Below are 7617 nucleotides of genomic sequence, written 5' to 3'. Positions count from 1 at the left end.
TATAAACAAGTTAAAAACTTCCAGTGCAGTAAGGCAAAGTACAATTATATTTAATTATATTTATATTAAATATTATTTAAAAAAAACTCTTAATATCGTATTACATGCAGTGTGCTTCTCAAGTACATTAATCTCTTTTAAAGATTTTTATTTATGACTGGAAACCAAGACAAGACTGCAAAAAAAAAAAAAAAAAAAAAAAGACTTCCTAAAGTTTTAATTTGTATTTATTAAAAAAAAAATTGCCTTGTTTTGCAGTTAAAGAAGCAAAACCGCATAATATATTAAGACATGCTTTCATGGTAACACTTTACAATACGGGTGCACTAATAAGCATTAATTCATGCTTAACTAATGCACAGATAATCATGTGTTAATGTATGACTCATGAAGAACTAAACCATTAATTAATGATTACTGCATCAGCAACTAATAAAGATTCTAAATGATTCATAGATTAAGTAATATATGAATTGTTATTAATTAAATGTGTCATAATGTATTAATTCCTTAATAACTTATTTTATTAACTAAAAGTGTAAATTAATGTGTTAATTACCACAGCTGGTCAAAGCAATGTACTTCAACTTCCAGTTGTCTGCTTTAATTAATCATTAACTAATGATTTGCAAATGTATCATTATGTTATGACTTTACTTGTTGAGGCACATGACTATTAATTAATTGTTAAGTAATATGCCATTTATGGGTTTACATGGCACCAAAATGGCATATTACTTAACAATTAGTTAATAGTCATGTGCCTCAACAAGTAAAGTCATAACATAATGATACATTTGCAAATCATTAGTTAATGATTAATTAAAGCAGACAACTGGAAGTTGAAGTACATTGCTTTGACCAGCTGTGGTAATTAACACATTAATTTACACTTTTAGTTAATAAAATAAGTTATTAAGGAATTAATACATTATGACACATTTAATTAATAACAATTCATATATTACTTAATCTATGAATCATTTAGAATCTTTATTAGTTGCTGATGCAGTAATCATTAATTAATGGTTTAGTTCTTCATGAGTCATACATTAACACATGATTATCTGTGCATTAGTTAAGCATGAATTAATGCTTATTAGTGCACCCGTATTGTAAAGTGTTACCGCTTTCATAGATTAAATCTTGAACATTACTGTATTTTGTGTTGCTCCAGATGAGTATAATCGTTTAAGTGTCTTTTATACCTTGTTTAATTAAGTATTTAGATATTTGAATAGTAAAACAAGACAAAAATGTTCATTACGAATATTATTTTTTGCAGTAAAATAAAACATAAAATTGGGTTTATTTTTCTGACCCCACAGGCAGAGTTTTTCTTGTTTTAATCATGAAGACACTTAATATCCTAAGTCATTTAGTTTAGTAAATCTTGATTTATGAATGTTCAGATATTTGTGTGCATGTACATATGCTGTATACACACACACACACACACTCACACAGAGAGAGAGAGAGAGACAGATAGACACCCTCTCACACACACACACACACACACACACACACACACACACTCACTCACAGAGAGATAGAGAGAGAGAGAGACAGATAGACACCCTCTCACACACACACACACAGGATGTCCAGGGGTCCGTACACTTTGAAGGCATCAGCCTAAATTTTATATTACTTAATTGCAAAAAGTATGTTTCGGGCCTAGATATACTATCTTAATTTGTTCAAGGCTACTTACTTTAATATATATAATGATGTTTTGTGAATGATAGTCAGTCACACCTCTGTTCACAAACATATTGTTGCAAACACACACCTGTGATCATGGGAAACGCAGCTCTGCTTGAGTTTAGATTCATGGAGCAATAAGAGAAGGAGAGGTGAAGAGGGTCACCGTCACGGCAGCACACACACACACACACACACACACACTCAGCCTGAGGACAGCCGGCGTCCCACGAGACCACGAGCGCAGCGTCGTACCTCATTTCCCAGAATGCCTATTCCCAGGACTTACCCTGTTCTCCCTGTTTGAGGACGTGTGAAAGTGTGACCGGATTTCAGCAGCTCGATTATCTCTCTCCGCTTCAGTGTGTGTGTGTGTGTGTGTGGGGGAGTCGACTAGCGTCCACACATTTGGACTGAGAGAGTAGAAACACAAGAGTTATTCATAAGATAATCTACAACATCTGTGGGTGGAGTTTCACACTTCCAGGCAAACAAATGCATACTGGTAATGGATTTTTTTTTTATTTTTCAATAAAACACCTTTCCTGCTAAAACAGAGCTCCAAAATATATTCTGGTAACACTTTACAATAAGCTTCATTAGTTAACATTAGAAAATTAAAAAAACAAACATTTTTGAGACTGACAACAAACACACAGCAAAACACAGCTATATAGCATAGTTCAAAACATAATAATAATTCATGATTTCTGAAAATTGACTGAAAAAAGTCTTTATTCACCTTTTTCTCATGGGTTCTCAATAGAATTCATAAAAGTATAGAATAGAATAGCATAGTTCTAATGTAACGCAGTGTGACAACATGCCCCGCCTGCACAACTGGGATTTAAACCCGGCTAGTGTCTTCTGCTGGTTAGTGAAGCATTAAAGAACCATATCAACTGTTAAATAACAGACTGAAGATTAAAATGATATCAGATTTGTCTCATTTTAAATAAACACAAAAAATAGAGATGAAAAGTTAACATAAGACATTTACTTTTGCTATGGATCTATGAATAAATAAATATTCAGTGATATCTTCCAAAGATTTCTGAATTTTGGTGCAATTATTAAATATAGTGTTGATATGGCAACTAGTTTTGTCAAGCGGCATGTGTGGAAGTATTTAAAACAAGTAACACACTTACTAGCCCCGCTCACCCCATATTCAGGAGTAATGTTCTCGAAAAAATGCACAGTTGTTTTAACCCAAATTTGGGTCAAATATGGATGAACCCAACCATTGGGTTTAAAATTTGAATTAAAAAATGTAACCCAATGGCTGGGTTTGTCCATATTTGACCCAAATGTGGGTTGAAACAACCCAGCATTTTCTAGGGTGTATATTTGTACTTTCACTGTCTGTTTCCGCAAGTCATGCGAGTGGATTCTTCTGTTGGCTTCTCTTGCCTCAGAGAGACAGAAGGAGAGAGAGAGAGAGAGAGAGACAGAAGGAGAGAGAGAGAGAGAGAGAGAGAGAGAGAGAGAGAGAGAGAGAGAGAGAGATCACTGGTGGGCTGCATATGATTACACCAATCCAATAAAAGAGCTCATTGCTGTTCTGTGTGCCGCACATTAAAGTGCTCGACGGTAATGAATGTGAGTCCAGATATAGAAACAGCAGATTCTTTCACACTACATGAGGAAAAACCCTCAGCGTTAAAGCACAAATTATTCATGCTAGCATCTAGATGTTGGTTTGTGTTGATATCACCTTCTCAACAGTGCAGTCCAAGTGGATCTTATACAGCACGTTCCACAAATAGATAACCTACGGAGAGAAATACTGTAAAGGAAACTGAAAGTTTCTTAACCTTGAGAAAATGTTCTTTGACCAGCTCATGTGGTCAAAATAAATATTATAAATATAAATATAGAGATTTTCTGTTTATTTTATATGACGGTAGCTGTTTTTCCAACCCTGTTACCAAAATATGGGACGTCAAAACAATTTAAAATAAAAAAATAAATATAGATAAATTAGATTAAACTGATGTTTTGTTTTCATAAGCCTGTTACCAAAATATGGGACATCTAAATAAAATAAAATAAAATAAAATAAAATAAAATAAAATAAAATAAAATAAAATAAAATAAAATAAAATAAAATAAAATAAAATAAAATAAAATAAAATAAAATAAAATAAAATAAAATAAAATGCTGTTTTGTTTTTCCAAGCTTGTTATCAAAATATGGGACATACACTATCTGGACAAAAGTATTGGGACGAACCTCTTAATTCTTGAAGAGAGGAAACCCAAGGTCTATAGGACCACGGAAACAGAACCGGAGCACACAACGTTTTAATAATTTATTAATAAATAGCGACTAACGTTTTGACGCTCATGCGTCTTCTTCAGAGTCAAAAAAGACTTTTTTGCGTCTTTTTTGACTCTGAAGAAGACGCATGAGCGTCGAAACGTTAGTCGCTATTTATTAATAAATTATTAAAAACGTTGTGTGCTCCGGTTCTGTTTCCGTGGTCCTAGATAGACCTTGGGTTTCCTCTCTTGAACATTGTGTCCTGTTCCGTGAGCACCAACCAGGCTGAAGCGCAAGTGACTTCCTTCTATTCTCTTAATTCTTGAATTCAGGTGTTTCACTCAGACCCTTTACCAAAAGTTTATGGAAAAAATATATTTTCCATTTGCGGAAAAAAAGGTTGTTCTGAAAAGCTCAGAGAATTCAAGCGTTGATGGATGCCACCTTTGCGCGAAACTTCATCCCTTCTTGATATTCCACGGTCAACGGTAAGTGGTGTCAGGACCAGCAGCAGAAGACCGCATGAAGTCACACGGGGTCAGAGGCGCATGGAGAGTTAAAGTCGCCAACGCTCTGCCGATTCCATTGCTGACAAACTTCCACTGCCATTATCAAAGGCAGGAAACCTGTGCGGCGGGAGCTTCACGTAATGGGTTTCCAACAGCTTGCGAGCCTTATTTCACTCTGAAGACCTTGACCAGCTTGTTCAGGGGTGTTTGAAACTAAACTCTGCAGGGCAGTGGACCTCCAGGAACCCTGAGTTAGTGTATCTAAACAGTTTAAAATCCTATAAAATAAAATTTAATGGGATGACATTTTGTACCCTATTCATCCACAGGCGAAGTAAAACAAGGCATGAAAGTATTGTGTTTAGGGTTTTGCTCTGTCTGTCTCTGAGATCTGTGTCGTGTTGTGAAGACGATGAAGCGGGAATGAAGGTCACTGTGATGATGAAGGGCGGCGCTCCGAGCTGGAGGCGCATTAGGAGATGAGAATGTCCAATTACAGTCGACTTCCCCGAGGGCCAGCGCATCCAGATACCGAGAGAGATCATCACCTTGATCGTCAAGCACTGTAAAATCCATTTCATTCAGCCTCCTTCTTTATGTGTCGTATGTTGTCGTCTCTGTTAATGACCTTTCTGTTCATTATCAGACGCTGCTGCCATATGCTCATTACCAGAATTACTCCTGTGGTTTAGATATTTTTATGATCAGTTTTAGTCTTTTACACTCAGGATAAAACTGTATCCATTTTCCTTCAGTAATGTGACATTTACAAATGCAGTGAGGAAAAAAACTCAACGAGGGGAGATTTTATCTTGTGTTTTCGCTTGCGGAGTATCAGGACTGTGGATGGGATTTCAATTCTAATTTGTTATTATTAATTCTAACGACAAGATTCTATTGGAATCTATGAATAATCATTACATCTAAATAATCACTAAATATACATAAAAATTCTCTAAAGGAATCTATAAAATTTCAAATAAATGTATAAAAATTAGAGATGAACGATATATGAGCCACCATAACGGTATCGGCCGATATATGTTAATAAGCCGATTATTAATGGGTTATTTCCTTCAGCTGAGACACTTCATATGCGCACTGTTCGAAATGATGATTTTGATTGCTTGAAATATGATTGAAATCACTTCAAAAAAGGAAAATACAGTTCAGTGCAACATGTGCAGCGCGTTATAATTGTGTGTTTGGGACGAGGCTTTTAATGGTGAGACTTTTGTTTTTGTAATCAGGCTCTCAAAAAATATATAAAAATTTGGATTTATATTTATCGGCTAATATATCAGTTGTTGAATTATCGGTGTCGGCCAAAATGTTCATATCGGTGCATCCCTAATAAAAATGTATAAAATTAATTGCTATCTGGTTGAATAGTTGAGCTTGACATTTTATGTTAGCTCACAAATAATGTTCTCACTTCAGATAATATGAATGTGTTTGTCCCTCAGCTGCTGGCCAGTTTGTACCGTATTCTGGGAATGAACTTGCTCTGTATGGACTGGGAGGTTTTGAGTGACGTTTCTATCTTTTCTCCAGCAGAATCTCTACAGTACATGACAGCGAGGGGTCAGTCTTATTAGAGGCCTGAACCGCTGGAGAAGGTCGTGTTCTCAGACGGAGGATCACACACTGTCACTTAACACCGGCCGTGTCGTGTCACAGCCTGTTTGTGTTACGCTCTCACCTCTCCGTGAGATATGAACAATGACAGCCGTTTGACGAGTGTCACCCGGGCAGAGCTTCACACAGACACTGAGAGACGGAGGGAGGGAGGGAGAGACGGAGAGAAAGTCACCCTGATGAAAATATGCTGGTTATTACTTTATTGCTGGTCTGATGCCAGTCTAGGTGAGGGACTGGTTTATTTAAGATGTTGACCAGCAAAAACTAGCAGGTTAGTTGTTTCTTCTTTCTTTTTTTCAAACCCCCTGACTTGCTTTTCTCTGTGGAACACAATATATATATTTATCAAAAAGTATCTGAATTTATCATATCAAATCAAAATTCATATTCATATTCATATCATATCAAATTTTATTTGATATGTCCCATACATGATATTGGATATGGCAAAAAAAATAAAAAAATAATAATAATAATGATTATTATTATTATTATTATTATTATTATATATATAATTAAAAAAAAATAATTATATATATTCCTGGTTATGATTCTGTCCTCAACCTCCCACATTGATACTATCTGCCATTTATTCACTCAGCAAAGCACGCTTTATTCGGTCTTGGTCAGAATGTGTTCGTTCTTTGATCGCTGTGTGTGATCAGTATCAGTTAAGGCTGTATAACATCAAGTTTAGATAATACACATCGCCTCTTTCGTATGATTCTCCTCAAAATGAATCCTGTTTTTGAGGATGACCTGCAGAGGAGACTGTGAATGAAACGGAGGATGTGAGAAGAATGCATCATCTCCCAAACTTCATTTATCCACGAACACTTCTCAAGGGTTGTGTTGGGTTATGTTAGTCACACATGAATGATGAATGACCTGCCAAGCTCATATTCCGTGCTTTGAAGCCAGCGCATGTCAACAGGTCGTGCTGTCAGCGAACTCAGTTTCAAGAGGCTATTGTTGTGTATAGTTTTAAAACTCGTTCCATAAGCACTTGGACTTACAAACGAGCCGGCAAGGCTTCTTCAGGCCCGGCAGCTTTGATGAGGTGTCGGGAACCTTCTAACGCAGTGATTGACTGGAAGAGTCCTGGAGGATCCGGTTCTGCTGCGGCGCTGACCGTGAGTGACAGATGAAGAGATGATGGAGAGAGATCTGCGACGGATCAAAGACAACACCTGATGAAAGACACAGACAGCAGGAGACAAAACAGGAAACAAGGAGGACGAGAGAGAGAGAGAGTGAGTGAGTGAGAGAGAGACAGAGAGAGAGAGTGAGTGAGAGAGAGACAGAGAGAGAGAGTGAGAGAGAGAGACGGACAGAGAGAGAGAGAGACAGAGAGAGAGAGAGAGAGAGAGAGAGAGACAGAGAGAGAGAGACGGACAGAGAGAGAGAGAGAGAGACAGAGAGAGAGAGTGAGAGAGAGAGACGGACAGAGAGAGAGAGAGAGAGAGAGAGAGACAGACAGAGAGAGAGAGACGGACA

This window comes from Rutilus rutilus (assembly GCF_951802725.1).
Source record: "Rutilus rutilus genome assembly, chromosome: 11".
NCBI classification, from domain to species: Eukaryota; Metazoa; Chordata; class Actinopteri; order Cypriniformes; family Leuciscidae; genus Rutilus; species Rutilus rutilus.
This window is presented reverse-complemented; position numbering follows the sequence as displayed.